Source organism: Helicoverpa armigera, chromosome 6 (assembly GCF_030705265.1).
Source record: "Helicoverpa armigera isolate CAAS_96S chromosome 6, ASM3070526v1, whole genome shotgun sequence".
NCBI classification, from domain to species: Eukaryota; Metazoa; Arthropoda; class Insecta; order Lepidoptera; family Noctuidae; genus Helicoverpa; species Helicoverpa armigera.
Window position 1 is genome coordinate 2,306,349 of NC_087125.1, and position 18,482 is coordinate 2,324,830.

An 18,482-nucleotide genomic window follows, 5' to 3' on the forward strand; every position below is an offset into this window, starting at 1 on the left:
TGTTTTTTTTAATAAAATAGGCTTTTATGACCATAAAGACTTTTATGGCTATTAACAAAAGTAAAAGCAGAAACCGAAAAAAGCACTTCCCCGAATCTCACGAGCTTCCAAATCACCACCCACTTTTTCCCCAACGATTATTTCGAAGATCTAAACACTGGCGACATGCAAATCCTCTGTACGTAATAAATCGTTGGTTGTATTTTATTCGAGAGGAAACCTCGTAAATCTGTAAGGCCCTGATTGGAGCCACGAGCCACGGGTGCATTAGGATAAAGATACCCGCACATTTGTTAGCCACTGACAACGACGACTGATTAGAATCACCTGTTTTGTGGGCCGCGGAAAAATGTATTGAAAGTGCGAAGGTTGTATCACGATTTATTTGTCGTAACAAACAACATATAAAATTACAACTTTTTTGTTTCCATTTGACACACTCACTTGTCCTTTCCTTGATCAGAATCAAGAATATAAGTATTGTACTAGCTTCTACAAAAAGTTCCACCTGTGTCCTAAAGAAATAACTTCGCGCACCCGGATATAAAGTAGCCTTTCTCAGTACATGGGCTATCTAACATTAAAAGGTTTTTTCAACTCTTCCAATCCATCAAACAAAGACATTCTTCACCTTTATAAAATTAGTAAGAATAACAGCCAACATATATACTTAACAGTTTATTTACGTCATCTCATCATCATCCTCCTGCCCTTATCCCAATTTTATTTGGGGTCGGCGCAGCATATTTTCTCCTTCCATACTCTTCTATCATCATCCAAGTCGTCATGTCACAAGTGACATTCTTTCTTACCATATCTACTTTCACACAATCCATCCATCGTTTATTTACGTCATCTATTTTACTCAAAAAATACCGCATAAATACTCCACAGTTTCTCACAAAATACCCATAAACTCGACCAATAATTTCCCATTAAAATACAATTCAAGCCCAAACGCCATTATCTAGTCTAAGAGCCAACCTGATATGTATCAGAGAACTTTTTTCGGCGCGATTCTTTCCGCAGTTCTTTCTTTCTTTCCTTCTTTCTTTCTTTCCTTTGAACGGCTGGTGACAGCCCGCTAATGGAACGATACAGTGGATCCGTACTTACGTTTCGAAATGAAATAGTGGGCGCTTTATTTAGTATTTTTTTGTACTGGTCCTTAAGTAGTTTTTGTTTATTGAGATACAATATTAGTCGGTTTTTATTGGGGAATAAAGGAAGTAATGGTTTGGCGTAAGTGTTTGTGTTGCTGTAAGTAGTGTTTTGTTTGTAAGTACTTAGGTATGTTTGTTCTGCAATTACGTGTTACAAATAATCGGAATTTGCCTTGTGGCCACAAGCTGACTGCTGTGGAAGAGGTTTCTCGTTCGATTCCAGGGTTAAAAATATAAGTATCCTCCGGTAAAATGCCAACCTTAAAAAAAATATCCCACAAAAAAAGGAACATATTTTAACAGAATAAAAAGATGGTACCGTAATATGTTAACTGTGAAATGTAGATTATTTCAATTTATTTAATTTGAAAATGAGATTAGTCAAGTGTACGTTTCGTTTTCAAAGATTTCATTACATTTAAATTCTCTTTGACGAGAGCACTTCTTACTCATGAAGTCAAGCTATTATTTTTTAATTCAAAATTAGATTTATTCCCTCAAATAGTGTTGAAGTGACTGCGGATTTCCATTACGTACACCAAAATGCTCACAAACAGATCTAAATATGCTACAGACATATATATAAAATCCAGCATTGTTGCCACATTATTAGCCGTGAACATAATACTTAAAGGCCCAACAACCAATACATAGCTTCTTCCCAAATCTTATCGAAGAGAACGCCAAATAATCACATTATTTTTATCAACAAAATAATCACTTATTCGAACTCACAAACAACACAACTAGTATAAAACCTCCTTACAACAACCAACAACCAAAAAAAAAACAAAAGCCAGCACTTTTCATTTCTGCAATTTGCAACTGCAAGTCCAGCCGTCAGTCGATGCCCGCCCGCCCTACAGTGCGCACGTTGGGCGGGAACGTAGTCTACGTAAATTGTAACGTAAACGTTTACGTATTACGTAGTTCGTATGTTTCAGTGTTGTGATGTGAATGGACTGTTTTTGGGGAGAAGTTGAATGTATGTACTGTAGTTTGTAGCTTATTTTTTTGAGTTTTAGGGTTTGCTGAAAATTTTGTTTATATGAATTGTTGATGTTAGCTGAAAGGTTGAGGTATAATAAAATGCTGCTACTAAAAGTAGTATATAAACGCCAATAGTAAAGATAGCATGTAAAGGAAATATACAATTTGGTGGGAAATTTCATTTCAGCAGTCATTTTCCGAGACTTTATAATACCTACCAAAAAATAATAATTCACAATATATAGAAGTAAACACTGATCATAAAATCGTAAATAACTTTGAGTAGTAAATTATTGGTTTTTGTTTTTTTCTATATGACTTTTTTTGAGACGATAAAAACAATATTTGAGACATTACAATTCATATTATAAATATGTCTTTGAAAATTTTTCACAGAATTTCGAGTATATTTTCAGGCTTCCAGTTTAAATGGTTACTCAGTAGTTATGACATTTTTTCACAAAAACAAATAGGATATAGTATCGTATGCTTAAAATATAGTACCTATGGAAGAAATATTTCTCATAAAGGAAATAACTTTCAAAGTAAAGTTATCGAGTTCGGAAGATAAATTAATATTCATCTCAGATTTCTTCCCACGCAGGTCAATGACCTTGGTAGTGGTGTGTAATATATTATGTACTAGAAACTGAAGGATTAAATCTTTTGATGAAGTTTTAGCTACTCATTATTCTTCCTTATATAGAAATATGTAAGCTAAGTCTGTATGTTGTGATGTCACTAGAAATTTTCTGAAAACATTAAGCTTAAGTACAAGTATAGAAATAACTCTATACTAATATATTATTATCTATATCTATACATATAATAAAATGATAGGAAAGTCAAAACTGTACATTGAATATTTTTTTAAAAGAATACTTGGGGGGTGATCCATAATCGATTCTGAACCCAAATATGTAGTTTTTAGAATTTTTGTCTGTTTGTCTGTATGTATGTTTGTCCAAATGATAAACTCAAAAAGTACTGCATGGATTTAAATCAAATTTTGCATGACTACACTGACTTTTACTGACTGACCTGGGGGCCGGTTCAACACATAGGCTATATATTATCACGCTATCACCTACAGGGGTTGAGCAATGAACGATTAAATAAACGAAAATTCTATATTGGCCACGCAGACGAAGTCGCGGGCAACAGCTAGTAAAATATACAAAAGTAGTTCTATCTGTAGCGCAACAGCGCTGCCAATATAACAATATTAACAGTATAACAATACAAAATTAATTTTAATGAAAAGTTACAGTCGTCTAGTACTAGTGATTGTCGTGAAGTGTGACCTGAAATCGCAATTTACAGACACAGAGTTTATTTCTCATTGATAATTTATAATTATAATTGTTAGTAAGGATTCTTTCTTCTTTGACTGTTATTGAAAATCTTACATATTATCAGAACAACAATTGAATTCTCTAGAATTTCATCATTTTGTTGTATTTGTATTTTTTACCTCAAAGGTTTGTGTTTTCACACTACAGGGCTTTTACACGAAATTATTCAAAAGTTTCTGAATAATTCAAAGATCAATACACTGTAAGTTTTGGATTCTCTTATGAATTATGAAAACAACTGATGTAATGTGGATGTGTAGACTTATAACATTGTTTTACATCAAAATTACCTTTATTTATTATTGTTTTGAGGATATCAAATCTCTCATCTAGACGTCAAATATTTAAGTAAACCTAGTTGGCACTAATAGGTCATAGGTCATGCCATTTTTCACCTTAAAGAATTCAGAGATTGTACCTTGAAATAAAGTTTTTACTGTCTGAAATAGGGGTGTTTTTGAGGGTGCTGTCCAACATAATGTTATGTGAAAAAGTGCTAATTTAATTTACCTAGTTTCAATAAAATACCTTAACATCGTGTTTTAGCTGCATATAAATGCGTTTTACCTAACATTTTATTGAAATAAGTTATATTATTATACCAAATCAAAATTCAAAGACAGAACCTATCAAAAACAATAAAGTAATAACACAACATCAAAATTGGCACTCCAATCAATATAACTCGTCAAAACTGTTTGATGTCTCTCAAACTGTGTGTACTAATCAAAACGTAATTATCGTTGATTAGCAATATTAATTGAGAGCGTTAACACAATTTGACGGCAGATGGCAGCACCGGTGGTATTTAATTAAAAATGTTTTAATATTTTGTTTACTTGTTTTTATTGTGGAAATGCATGGTTTGGTTTTTTCTGTTTGAATGGAACTATTTGTACAATGCATTTTCATACAAGATAATTTTTATTTTATTCTTGGTTTAATTTATTACATTTATATACCTAAATCCTAAGTATACACCTGAGTATATACCTAAGTCCTAAGCATGGTCATCAGACACGCAAACAAAGTATAGTCAGACTTTAGTATGGTGTCTACAAAGTATGCCAAGACCTTAATTGTTGTCTTCCATACTTACGTATATAGGCCCTCGCCTTGTGGAGATGCTCCAGCAACCCTTGTTGGTTTGGTTTGAACTCGCATGTAATGGCAGGTTATTATTTTAGAAATGTTCACATCTATACATATAATAAATCTGTAAAAAAACTGTGTCTGTACATTGAATATATTAAAAAAATAATAATTGGGTGGGGTTTAGAAACAGTAATGGAGCACAAATCCAAAAAAAAAAATCTGTCTGTATGTCTGTATGTCTGTATGTCTGTATGTCTGTATGTCTGTATGTCTGTATGTCTGTATGTCTGTTTGTTTGTACACGCTAATCTTCGGAACTACTGAACCGATTTCAATGATTTTTTCTTTGTTGTGTCAGTATTAATCCTGGTCAACATATAGGCTATAATTTATCTTCGAAACTTGAAGATCTGATGCAGAACACCAACAGACCAACAAAACTATAAGAGATACAAAAATGGTGCCATGGCAAAAATTGTTTCATATGATGAGCATTTTCAGCTGAGATAATAAATTTGAAGATCTGGAACACCTGATGTGGAACCCCAAGAGCCCAGCTTCTCTATACCATATACAGGTATGACGTTTTAGCAAAAGTTGTTCAATTTGATAAGCACTTTCTATTGACTTATACAAATTGAAGATCTAAAACACCTGATGTGGAACTCCAGGGCCCAGCTAGACTATAGCATATAGAGGTATGACGTTTTAGCAAAAGTTGTTCAATCTGATAAGCACTCTCTGTTGACGTATAAACATCGAAGATCTGGAACACCTGATGTGGAACTTCAAGAGCAATACTACACTTGAAATGTATAGAAATGAATGATATGAAATAGGTATGGTGAATCAAAAAGTAATTAGTCCGTCTTTAGATAACCCTAAAATAATGGACACGTATTTTGTCATTTCTCTCTCACACAAACAAGACAATAACGAAGATATAACACGCTTGAATTTTGTGTTAAGTCACTCCTTAGTACAAATTTTACATACCTAGACGTGGCGTCACGAGCCCCACTCCGAATTTGTTGCATTATATATATATCATTATTATTTTGTATGTCTCTTCCAGACCTCGGGACTACAGAATTCCGAATTTTCGGGAGGCAAACGTGACGCCGAAGCCAACATGCTGAAGCCCTTTCGAGACAACTTTAATGAAATGGTGACACAAAAGCGACGATTATCCCTTTATACACTATAGAAATGAACCCAAGGACAATCCCCGGTGGACGTCGTTAAAAAAAAAAGTCAATCCCCGGTTCTGTGCTATACCATTGCTAACTGTGGATGAATACTACTGGGGCTATTGTGATGGGATGCTAATGGACTAGGAATGGGAAACTACGGGAACTATGGCACCTGCCGATGACAATGTATTAGATACATGTAAAATGGCAGGTGGAGACTAGGAGGGCAACAGGGACATGAGCGGCTGAAGTGTGAGGATACCTCGGCGGATTTCAAACGCAGATTACGCGCTCCCTGTGGGTCACTTACCACGAGGCACCTATCCTCCGAGCAGGGCTACTAACCCTGCTCTAGCGATTCCACTCTGGACGGTCAAGCCAAGCCAGAGGCGTGAGACCTACCCCCGTCATGGTTCACTCCGACAGGCCAGAGATGGGGGACAGTATACTCTCCCTGGAGAATTCAGTATATATTCCTCGCGGGGTCGCTACTCCCCGTCATCAGCCTCAAATGCCCTGCGGTGCTTATATCTCATTATTATTGTCGTTATTATCTCAAGTGCCTTTGTCCCAATTATGTTAGGGTCGACTTCCAGTCACGATGCAACTGAGTACCAGTGTTTTACAAGGAGCGACTGCCTATCTGACCTCCACAAACCGGTTAACCGCTCAACCCTACGCCCCTTGGTAAAACTGGTCAGATTTACTGGCTTCTGACTACCCATAATGACTGCCAAGAATGTTCAATGACAGCCGGAACCTACAGTTTAACATCCCCTCCAAATAACGGTCATTGGTATCCAAAATATACATACATAGAAAGTACATACGAACTTAGAAAAGTTGCATTGGCAGGTACTTGCCAGACCTGGAATCAAAGACGCACGCTCATACTTGAGAGATTGGTTCTCTACCCACTAAACCACCACAACTTCCACTAAGTCATCACGACTTTGTCGTCTCAGTAACATTTAATGTTTTTTTACGTAATAATACGTGTAATATTTTTGCCACACACAACATAAATGCGGACTAATTAGAATCACTACTTTTATCCCTATGGTCACGCCTATTGCGCTTCAGTTCTCAGCGTTTTGTTTAGTCTGCTGTGCTTTTGCCGTTGAAGTACAAAAATTAAATATATGGAACGTTTCTAATGGCTATGCGTATTCCGTTGTTTACAAGTCACCGGCCCTTAAAATTCAATATCAGACGATTCAGATCTTTGATTTTGCTAACCCCGTCGCTGGCATAAGAGACAGGATCCGCGTACGAAGTCGCGGGCAGAAGCTAGTTAATAATACGTAAGTGAATAGACCATAAGAAACATTTATGTGAGACACAGTGCTTCACACCAGTAGAATATTTCCTTAAGACAACTATTTGACCCATATACTTGATATAAAGTTAATAGTGCGATAATCCTGCGCTGAGCCACTCTAACCTAATTAAGTGAAGCCTTTTAATTGCCTTAATTAAGGAAATTATGGCAACACTAGCCTTGATAGGAAGTCAGCGAAGGATTTAGTTACTATAGGTGTAAGAACTCTGTTTATTATTATCTGAGGGCACGGCAGTGCCCCAGCCAAGACTCGAGCAAAACGGGCACGGCCGTACTATCTTTTCTCGAAGCGTTTCGCGGCTATTTCAGCCCCCTGTATCTTCCATGTGAACAAAGCTAAGAGTTTAAGTTTTCGATGACCAAGAGTAAGTATTAGAACAAGCTCAGTCTCAAAATTACAAGACATTTGAATAAACAGTTTACGAGTTATGAGCGATCAAAGTTACACCATTTTGTCACTGACTCACTCACTGACCGATCATCAAAAGTCTAAGGTACTTCTAGCAAACTTAGAACCTTCAAATTTGGCACCAAGATAGGTTATTAGCTACATATAAAGGGAAAATTATAAAAACCTTAAAACTTAAAAAAAAATAGGAAACAAATTTATATTTGCGGTTTTTCAAGAACATTGTGTATGTATTTTGACTGCATTGATAACTTTGTTATTTATTTATGTACAAAATGTCACTATTTGTTTTATTGTTACGTAATAAAATATACCACTATTGTTATTATGTATTAAATATACATACATATGAATAAAAAAGCTAGGTTAAAATGAAATGAATAATCATAAAATCCAGATAAAATCTTTCATATTAATGCAGTGCAATAAATACTGCATGCTCGCTCGATAGATGGCGTTGTTCTGGTCTAAATCGCGCTATGGTTTCGTTACATAGCTTAGTATAAGTAGTACTAAAAAAAAACGAATAATTACAAAGTCCGGTTAAGCAGTACACGGCCTCCTAGGCTGAACTGCGAGATGCCATACCAAAAAAAAAAACGAATAATTTCATGTGATAGCGCCATTTACCTCTGAAATAGATCTCTTTTATTCTAAAAGATATTCGATTCAAGAATTCGAAATGTTTTAGTTAAAAAAAATGTTGTTTACGTGCTACGTTAGGTGTTAATATTTAGTTTGTTATATATTTAGTTACTTGCATGTAAGTTAATTTAATTTGTTATATACTTAGAGAAGAAAGAGACCTACAAAAAATAAATTAGATCCCACCAAAAACATTGAATGTAAAAAAAAAGCCAATCGTCTACGCAATTCCTCCACCGTAAAAAGTTTTGAGATCGCATAGAAGCCAAGTCCTGTTCAACATTATTTGTAATAATAAATCAATATTTTGTGACTATATCAATAGTTTTGTTCACATTACAATAATATTGTCTTGGCCATGAGCACAAGTTAAAAGTCGCTCCTTGAAATAATGTGTTGAATTGATAAATATATATTATGGACATGATTTTACGATTGGACTGATTGGAATTTGAGATCACCATGGACTAAACATGCGCCATAGTACATGTGCAGTTCATTGATGTTGGATGATACTGATTGTCGGTCATTTAGTAACAATCGAATAAACTAAAAGTATTTAATTATTTGATTTTAAACTTCATGTTTGACTTTCACCTCTCCAAGATATGCTGTATTATATTTGTAGTTTATTGTGCTCATGGCCAAGTCAATATTATTGTAAAGTGAACGAAACTATTGATATAGTCACAAAATATTGATTTATTATTACAAATAATGTTGAACAGGACTTGGCTTCTATGCGATCTCAAAACTTTTTACGGTGGAGGAATTGCGTAGAGGATTGGCTTTTTTTTTACATTCAATGTTTTTGGTGGGATTAATTATCTCTTGCGCTTTATCTAATTGGTTTAGCAGGTAGCTGAAGGATACGCCTTCATACTCAATTTTACATTAGATTTACCAAAGGGTAACTCTAACTGGGTTGAGGAGGCCAAATAGGAAGTCGCTTCATGTAAACCACTGGTACTCTGCAGCGTCTGGACTGGAAGCTGAACCCAAGTTGCAAGTTGTGCAAATAATGGCTTAGCAATAATAATTAGCCATGAAAGGAAATCATCATCCTCTTTCTGCCCTGACCCCAATTTAATTTGGTTCCAGCGCAGCAAGTCTTCTCCTTCCATACCCTTCAATCTCCCATCATCATATAAATCAACAAGTTCCCACATTTCACCTTCCTTTACGACCTCATAAATAACCCCTTGACACTCAAACCAAGTCAGATTGGCAGCAGAAGTTAACGCCAGGGTTTATGAGATAACCTGCTTGTCTGTCTGTCCCGTAACCCAATTACCATAGCCAATGTCCAACGCCAATGTCCAATGATTGGCCCCAAGAGTCTCGTTGGGTCTGGCCATCAGAATTTCCGACTCAAGCGAGTGTTATGAGAAATTCATGGAAATTTTTATTTACATGTGTTGAAATTATTTTTGCGGTTAAAAATGTGGTTGTTTGTGTTGCAGAGTTATTTTGGAAAAAATATGGGGATTTTTTTGTTGTTGAAGAATTTTGATTTGGTTTTTTTGAATGGGGTCAATTGTTTATTTCATAGTGTAAAATAAAATACAAGTAAGTTTTACAGCGCTTTCTCACGAGCAGATTTTCCAATCGATTTTATAACCGCAAAACATTTCGAGTGACAAAATACATAGGTACCTCTCGCTCATTTACCGGACATCGACAGTTTGATTCAAAGCACAGCAAAGACAGTAAAGAAAGCACAGTTAGGCCTAGTAAGAAATACCACAATTAAATTGTACGCAGATTTGATTCCCTTTTTTGACATTCGTTCATTTTATTTTCAGAGTGACATAAACGGCCAGAAAAGAAGCAGAAGACAAGTTGGTATGTATTGTTCAGCCATTTAGATATATACAAGCTAAATAATTACCTACATTCTTAAAAATTACGGAAAAGATTATGAAAAACAAACGTTTATAATGTTACAAAATGTACTCCCAAAATCAAAATAATAAATAATTTTAAACTGTTGTTATGAAAAACCAAATCCTCGGCCAGCTTATAGAGTTTCATCATTATTGATGTAAATAATATTCTTTGATTGACCTAAATAGAAGTTCCCTCTTATAGGATTGTTGTCCACTCTACAGCTATAAGATAGCTGCTAGTTGCTACTTTTTTGTAAATGGACATATTGGCTATTTGTTGTTCTCTGTGGTTCCAAGGGAATGACTTCCCGCAGTCGTGCAGAACATATGCATATTTTTTAGAGAAAATCCTAGGCAGATGGGTTACTTTAAAAAGCTTGCTAAAATAAAAAGTAGTCCGTGTCCGTAATATTCCATTTTTGTATTGTTTATCTTTTTTAAGCATTTGTTCATATGAATCTCGATAGTTGAATTTTAATCTTATACAGTTTATAGGAACACTGAAAGATACCTTCCTCTTTTGATGCTGATTACATATTTACATTATAGCTTTGGAAGTTTACAAGGTTTACTTAGATACTCGTACATAACTAAATGTAAGTACCTATTTATTTTCGTAGAAATTCTCCATGTACATAATTCGTATTATTTTGTACCCAAAAAAGATGTCCACAAAATGATTTTTCTGCCTAAACTTTCACTATAAAAAAATCCTTCACAATTATTTCCTGAAAATTTATTTTTGAAAATTCAAACCATTTGATTTCCCGAAAATGTCACACCATCGAAAAAAATATTGAAGGACTGACCACAGCGTATTGAGTACCATGTCACAGGGATAGGGTAAATGCACCAGTTGTTGCCTTGTACCGCCGAATTGGCAGACCGCGCCACCCGTCAAACGTGATGTACGAGCCGAATAAAATATACGCGGAGGCCGTGACGGAAAAGGTGACGTCATTCGTCAATGAACTGTCACTTTTTGCGGCCGATACCCTAGTTGTTCCATTTTCGAAATTGTTTTTTAAACTGAATTCTTTTTTTTCGTTTTATTTTATTTTCGTGTCGGTGGCGTGTTATTGGTTGGTGTGTTTTTCTTTTTTTTTATTTATTGTAATGTGACAAATTGGCACTTTGACATTGACGGTCAGGTGTTTTTTTTCTGAATTAAATAAATACGAGCAATAGTTAGTTATGTATGACAGTATACTGTTCGAAGGCCTTTTCTCATGCAGCAAAGACTATAAGTAATCATTAAGCACTGATCTCTACGCTTATGTTATGTATACAAAGCACTTGACAAAAGATTTGCGTCCAAAATAAACTTCCAAGCACCTGGCATTGCTTACATAGTTCACATTGATATTTTCAGATATCGGAATAACCCTCCTTTCTACAGAGCAAAATAAAATTCAAAAATTCATATCAACCATTTATCATACTAAAACCATATTGCAGATAAAATAGAAATCATACTAAAACTTTAATAGCTTCGTGTAATTAAATACACATAGGAAAAGAAAATTTTTGGCGCACACTGTCCATTAACCCGTCCATGCAGCATGGGGTATAAATAACCCCAACCATAATAAAACGCTAAGCCGCCGAGTTTAATCACGACGATAAAATTTTTACAGATATATTTACAGGCGTACTTTACGCGTTCCGTCGTCAAAACGGCCGTATGAAAAATTATTGTACCTCATTAATAAGGGGGGGAGCGTTTTTATTATATAATTTTAGCCTATTATAAATTAGCTCCCAGGTTAATTAAGTTTGGGTTATCGTATTCGTGAGTGAGTTTGGTATTTTTTTTTAATGTAATAGAAAAATCTTTGTCAAAAACTGGTTTTAATCACATATGTTTGAAATCAACTTTAGTTCCATGAAAGGATAAGTCAAGAAAGTTATCATTAAACAGTGAAACAATGGTGGAATACTAACATAATTACATTTTATTACACCCTCTGAAACAATAAAACACCTTATGGGCAACAATATTTATGAAACCCTTTAAATAAACACCATAAAGTTTCACAAGATACAGCTCATGAAATGACGGACTTACCCCATCTTCTCCAACGGAGAAGTACTACTGCATTGCAAGGGTTAATTTTATTACTTATCACATTTCCCTAACTATAACTCTGTTACCTTGTTAGTTAAACTTAATCCAATGTTTGTAATTGCTTTATCCTATATCTGAGGTTTGTTATTATGAGTATCGATTTCTTGATACAAACAATATTATGTTCCAGAATCTTACAAAATTTCTCGGGTAATAAACTAGGTAAAAAATCTGCACTTTTTGAACATCAAAAATACAAAGACAGCTTCTAAATCGACCGCCCTTCACCACAACCTATGTTTTTGCTGGAAAGAAGAAGTGGCGCAACGAATTCCCCAACAATAAACTTTTAGTTACCGGTGTTTCATTTCAAGGGTATTAATCTGCGTATCGTCTTAAGAGTAATAAAGTGTCATTTTGTAATAGATAAGTTCACGTACAAGATCACGCATGGCCCCAGTTTCTCCATTTTCCTAATTTTTCTGTTAAAGCATGTATGACGTAAATAATAAATTACACGTGTATCTTAAGAAAGTAAACAGGTACTGAACGAGGAAAATTACATTGATTTATTTGCAAAATAATTTTCCCACTCAAGAAATAACCAAAACATTACCTTATTGTTATGGGAAAACAATCGTTTCGGCGAACACGTGCGTAAATACTTAATTAATATTTTTACCGCGACCGTAGTAAAATTCATCCAAATTAGTACAGCTTAATCCGCAAAGTTAATCCAAACACAAGTTTACACAGGCACGTTAATCAAGTCGTCGGCTCTATGCGAAAAAATAATCTAAAAATAACTCTATTAAAACGTTATGAAAGCACGCTTCAATTACCGTTCTAGTATTCCATAGGGTTATCGGAAACACACTCGAAATTCAACTTAATGAAGTACAGATTAAGGTGCAATTTTCCACGGGTTTGAGCGCGTAAAAAGGGGTAAATAATGAGTCACTTTAGTTTCAAATTGACTCGGTGGGGAGCGCACTGCTAAAGTTCCCCATTTGTTATAAAAAATGAACGAAAATTTTGATTGGATTTTTTGATTAATTAGCGAATGGCGATGTTTTAATATGACGATGCAGCGGTTGCAGTGTTAATTCATAATTTATAATGCACTTCCATTTCTCAGGTGTACTTATTTGCAAATGCATTATTAATGGATCAATATTTTTGTGTGCATAACAGCGTGAGTTCTTGAGCAAAGTATCAGAAATGTAATTATTTATGTTAATATGTAGTAAAAGAGTAGGATCGTTACTATATAGCCTCATATCATATTTTTGTAAGATTACTGTTATGAACTAGACTACTATACTAAAAACTCAACCTAATTGTCTTATTACATATCTTCTCAGTAGTCTGCTTCATAAATAAAACATTCACCATATTATTATCTTAGCTTTCATCTCGCCAATTCCACTACACAAACAAAGTACTCCGACAACACCTGAAACAAATTAACACTTATTATTCATGAAACACACATAAACATAATTAGATTTTTCCCCGACCCCTCAATTACTTTCAAGTTACAAGCACCATGCACTCGACACAAAACGGGTCTAATTTCAAATTCAATCCATATATAACCCGACATATTTACAAAGAGCAACCAAAACAATAAAGGTCCACTTAAACAGACCTCAACTTGTCGATTTAAAGGGTCCAGAATAATTTTCGGAAATCTACATAAGATAAAACAAAGGCCGATGTGAATGATAACGGAAAATGTCTATTTCCTATTAGGGGGGAGTGGGCCGCAAAATTTTGAAACGGACCAATTTGCATGTTAACACGGGCCGACAATGCCATAATTGAATGTTGGGGGTACTCCTCTTTTCAATGTAATCTGTTCGTTTCGATCCTTGGTTTTAAATTTGTACTGGATCTGTATGAATATATGGATCCTTCACGTGCCCGAGGCGGAGGTCATGAGTATATAGCTGGTAATAGTTCCCATTCAGATTTTGAGGCAAGAAAAATATAGCGGCTATTTTACTTGTTCATTTTTATGTCTTGGATAAATATTGGCCTGTTTTAGTGTATTTTGTATAATGTCTGATTGGGTGATCGTGTTTTGTTTCATAGAATCGGTAGTTACACTTATTTATGTTTGAATGGAATATAGCAAAAAATAATACTGCTGAACGTTATTGGATTGCTCTGGTAGGCAACTGAGTTAAAGAGGTCACACAGTCAGTCGGTCCGTATAAAACACTGTTTCTCAGCTGTATCCGACCTACCAAAATGGTAAGTTGGAAAAGCTGGGCAAATGATGATGATGACATACAGGCATTTTCATTATAATGCACCATAATAATGATCTTAATTTAGATGACCACTTTAAATGCTAATAGAACAAATAATCATCGTTGATCGTATTACAGAAATGTAGCCTAAACCATACGCGAATAATTATTGTTGTGCCAATGGAATATTTTGGGCTAATGCAGGGTTTAGTACCGGTAATGCTAATCAGCTTTTATATTTGCCTATTGTTCAAGAATTATAACGGCTTTGCACCTGTAATGTGGCTCCTAACATCTGATTTTGTGTTTGCAAATTATAATCTGGCGTTGCTTTGTTTTTGAGAATTATTATCTGGCTTCTATATAGAGGTTGCAAGCTATCCTAATAAGTGCTCCACCTGCTTTTTGATTATCAGATCCTATCTATCTCATCAGACATCATTAATGTCTCAGATTTTCATAAATAATTTGGTCTTAGATCCTCCGAAATTCCAATGTATGTATATGACAGTATTTAAAGCTGATATAAAGACTGTTTTGTTCCACCGTCGTTTTAAGAACATGAAATTCAAGATTCTGTTGAGTAAAAATGTCGTATACCGCTTTAGGGGGTGAGATCCATTTACGATACTCATAGAGACACACTGGTCGTACACTTTCTAAGCTGGCTGTACATACATCAAATGGTAAACCTTTTTCTCCTTCAACCTTTTTGAAAATTCAAAAACCTGGATTTTGAAAATCCAAAACCCTTTAACACACGTTAATTCACTCCCAAAAATCAACACTCCCATCTCATATAATCTGCCATAATCAAAGTGAAAACACGTAAACTCAAAATATACTTCTCGAAGTTTCGACGTGTCGAGGAATGTTCACAAGCTGTGCTCTGATTTATTGGCGTTCGCAGACGTTGGGGTGAGCTGGTCGAAGTTGTAGGAGAAGTAGTGTAGCCGGAATTCATTATAAGAAAGTATTTCGGACTTGCGGATGTGTTTGAAGGAACTTCGATTGTTTTAAGACCAAGGTTAGGTTTTAGTTTTGATCCTTGGTCAAGAATTTACGTAAGTGTTGTAGAGGCTTACGGTGAAAACCATGAAATTATGGATTTGTTTGCGCAGGTTACTTACCTTAACCAAGCTTTATAGTTTTTGACAGCGTTTTCCACACTGTTATACACATATCTGACAACTTTTAAACAGGTACAAAATATAAAGCTAAAGGCAAGAAATGCCTACCAAACTGTCAAAATATAACTGTAGTTAGGTTAGACAATGGTAAAACCATATAATAACCAATACAAGTCTACTGTAGTAAGACATCACATAATAATAACGCGTCTGTCTTCAGGTCTTCAGACTAGTAAAAGGAATAATGGTTACAGATAACTCCAAAAGAAAATGTCTGCCTAACATGCTTGTTAAAACTTTACAAGACTTTTTGTAGTCGGTCGTTTGTATTAAATGTGATATTACTTATATGTAATGCCTATTATGTCAGTTTTTTTTTTAAGTTTAAATCTGACTATTTTTAATAGGTATCTATGTATATACTCTTCCACCAATTAACTACCTTAAGATCTGATGAATCTCTACAGTAATACAGCTTGTATATCAGCATCACACACAGGTTCTTTTTATCCTGGTGCAGGAAACAGATCCCTCAAGCCGCATGCAAAGTGCGATAAAGCTAATCTGGATAGCATTCGCCACTTATTAACTCAACTAGCTTCTGCCTGCGGCTTAGCCCGCGTAGAGTTCAGATAGATTAGAGTTAATATCGCGTTTCCAAGAGAATTCTTCAAAAGTCCGGGATAAAAACTATGCTATGTTTTTTCTCAAGGTCAACTCTATCTCTGTACCAAATTTTGTTCAATTCAGTTCAGTGGTTTACGTAACGAAAGCGTAACAGACAGACAGACAGAGTTACTTTCGCATTTATAATATTAGTAGGGATAACACACACATATAAAAGTCCCACTAACCCATTTACAGCAAACCGAGACAAACAAATAATAAATAAACATAGCGTCCACATTCATATCGACTTTACTTAGTAAAGTGTATTCAAATGTTTCTCAGCAAACAGAGTGTTTGTCTGTATATCTTCGCAAACCGAGGAAAAGTATACTAGAACTTACGTCTAGAAGATTTGTTTTGCTACCTTTTGTTTGCGACTGTACCTCTGTATTGTAGTTTAAATAGATTCAATGTTGATGAGAGCTTTTCTTTGTAATTGTACCTGACAGATTTTGCGTAATATATGTGCGCTTCGTGTTTTTGTTTTAGCTTGAATGTACTTGTTTGTACCTATGGTTAAAATGACTAACCACAAGAGGAATAACATAGACTTTGCAGATTACCTAGTTGCTAGTACTGCCAATTACCTATTAAACTTAGGTACCCTATTTATTCATCTTCAACATGGGCACAACCCTCAACAAAGTGGAACAATGATAAGAGAGAAGGAAAGTTGATTTTTTTTTCAAAATTACGATAATACTGTTGTATCACTTTAGTGTTACTCGTAAATAGACCATTTATCGAAGCATGGCTTATATTTCTTCCTTTTTCTCCTATCATAAAACACATGAAACCAATCGCTCAATCGTCTCACAAATCGCATAGCAATATCTCCCCATCCATAAACTAGAGGTAGATAGAGGTGAGAAATCCTGGCACGTACTCTACCTGCTCTATGGTACAGTATAAAAGTCACTACGTAGGGGTCGACGCGCATAATTCTCTTTGGAAGACAAACTACCCCCGTTTAAGGGGAAGCTGCTGTTGGTTATGGGAAAATTGTTTTAAGGTATTTTTTTTATTGTTTTGAAGTTGAGATAAGTTTTTTTTTATATTGTAGTGTCAATGTAGATAGTATTTATCAGCATTCCATATATTTATTTAGTTTATGTCTTATTTCTTCATGTTTAAAAAATTGACTGTCATTTTAGTTAGTCCTAAAGATAATAATAATTGTAATGCGTGGGATGATATTGTAAAAGCCATAGTTTGAGTGTAATTGTATATAATCGATGTGTTTTCCAAAAAAAACCTTGCACCACCTTGAAATTGTAACAAAAGGGTACTTAAATCATTCAAAATACGTTCCTCTTGTGATAATCCGGATTTACCTGGACAACCACACTTGGCCTTAACTTAAGAATTTCAGCACTTCTAAACTATCCATGATAAGGGCCTGTGTAGGTTAATTTCATTACACACACTCTAAGCCCGTCAACAAATAGCTCCGTACAAAATTAATCGAAATTCTCCAAGGTTCTCCACAGTTGCCCGGTTTTCTTCACCGTAGTCCAGATTTCTCCACGGTTCCTAAAAATGGTGTCAGAATTTTCTATGAAAAATTTAAGAACATTAATTTGCAAGTTTTTTTGTTAGATAATTAAAACATAAGTTTATAGGTAGTTCTTTGTGTAGACATTAATAAGTACACTGTCCAGTGCCTGATTTTACCATATTCGATAAAAAAACAGAAAATATTTCAGTGTAGATAGCCCATTTATGCAATAGTGCTAGTTATAGTTAATTCCTTAAAAATGTACACTAAAAACAAAGAAATACCAAGTCTTTAAAAAATAATATTTAAAAACCAGTAACACCAAATCTAAAACATTAACCTACGTCTTCATAATACAATGATTTCATTCGGCTTTCCTCGTCAGTATTCGGTAGACGTTGGCTCTCGTCCCGAGGGCACACTAGATCACTAGGAACCCTGCGGAACCCACTCATTAACATTTAAATTAATTTTATTTCATTTTAATATCTCCGTTGTTTGCAACTTTCATATTGCTTGTTAGAATTTTTAAGTTTTAATTAAGATTTCCTTGTATTTGTTATTTATTAGACGATTTTGATTTATATTTTTATTTTATGCTTTGCTTGTTTGACCTAATTAAACTATACATGAAACAGTAAAGTATACACATTTCTAAATCTGGACCTCTATTTTATGTATCCTTAAGACCTACTTCTATCTGAATTCAATTTACCATTAACTTGCAAATCTGACCTCATCTTAATAAAATAAAGATACGACTGACGCAAAAACCGCG

The 18,482-nt window shown here is 34.7% G+C and overlaps 1 protein-coding gene across 1 annotated transcript in view; it reads left to right on the forward strand.

The window, feature by feature from the left end:
- Positions 1-2,050: 2,050 nt before the first annotated feature.
- LOC110381084 (leucine-rich repeat-containing protein let-4) overlaps positions 2,051-18,482 on the forward strand; it is a 322,306-nt gene continuing 305,874 nt past the window's right edge. The window contains exons 1-2 of the mRNA XM_064035053.1: positions 2,051-2,148; positions 9,998-10,037. The gene's annotated coding sequence lies outside the window, so the exon portion shown is untranslated. The remainder of the gene's footprint in view (positions 2,149-9,997; positions 10,038-18,482) is intronic.